The sequence below is a fragment of the Arachis stenosperma genome, chromosome 1, assembly GCF_014773155.1.
Source record: "Arachis stenosperma cultivar V10309 chromosome 1, arast.V10309.gnm1.PFL2, whole genome shotgun sequence".
Taxonomy (NCBI): Eukaryota; Viridiplantae; Streptophyta; class Magnoliopsida; order Fabales; family Fabaceae; genus Arachis; species Arachis stenosperma.
The window spans coordinates 90,932,864-90,933,645 of NC_080377.1; the positions used below are offsets into that span (position 1 = coordinate 90,932,864).

The 782-nt window shown below is 41.4% G+C and overlaps 1 non-coding gene across 1 annotated transcript; it reads left to right on the forward strand.

The window, feature by feature from the left end:
- Positions 1 to 263: 263 nt before the first annotated feature.
- On the forward strand, positions 264 to 371 carry LOC130949955 (small nucleolar RNA R71). The gene has a single exon (XR_009073494.1). It is a non-coding gene; the product is annotated as a small nucleolar RNA R71 (small nucleolar RNA).
- The last annotated feature ends 411 nt before the right edge of the window (positions 372 to 782 follow it).

The following is a 782-nucleotide window of genomic DNA, read 5'->3' on the forward strand; positions in this document are numbered from 1 at the left end:
TGTTGGGTCAATATCTTATTCTGAGCCAGAATGGCATTCAGAGTATCAATCTCAAGAACTCCTTTCTTTTGATTTGTCCCATTGTTCACAGGATTCCTTTCAGAAGTGTACATGAATTGGTTATTTGCAACCATTTCAATTAGCTCTTGAGCTTCTGTAGGCGTCTTCTTCAGATGAAGAGATCCTCCAGCAGAGCTATCCAAAGACATCTTGGATAGTTCAGAGAGACCATCATAGAAAATACCTATGATGCTCCATTCAGAAAGCATGTCAGAAGGACATTTTCTGATCAATTGTTTGAATCTTTCCCAAGCTTCATAGAGGGATTCTCCATCCTTCTGTCTGAAGGTTTGGACTTCCACTCTAAGCTTACTCAATTTTTGAGGTAGAAAGAACTTTGCCAAGAAGGCATTGACTAGCTTTTCCCATGAGTCCAGGCTTTCTTTAGGTTGTGAGTCTAACCATGTCCTAGCTCTGTCTCTTACAGCAAAAGGGAATAGCATAAGTCTATAGACCTCAGGGTCAACCCCATTAGTCTTGACAGTGTCACAGATTTGCAAGAATTCAGCTAAGAACTGATGAGGATCTTCCAATGGAAGTCCATGGAACTTGCAATTCTGTTGTATTAGAGAAACTAATTGAGGCTTAAGCTCAAAGTTGTTTGCTCCAATGGAAGGGATAGAGATGCTTCTCCCATAGAAGTCGGGAGTAGGTGCAGTAAAGTCACCCAGCACATTCCTTGCATTGTTAGCATTGTTGTTGTTTTCGGCTGCCATGGGTTC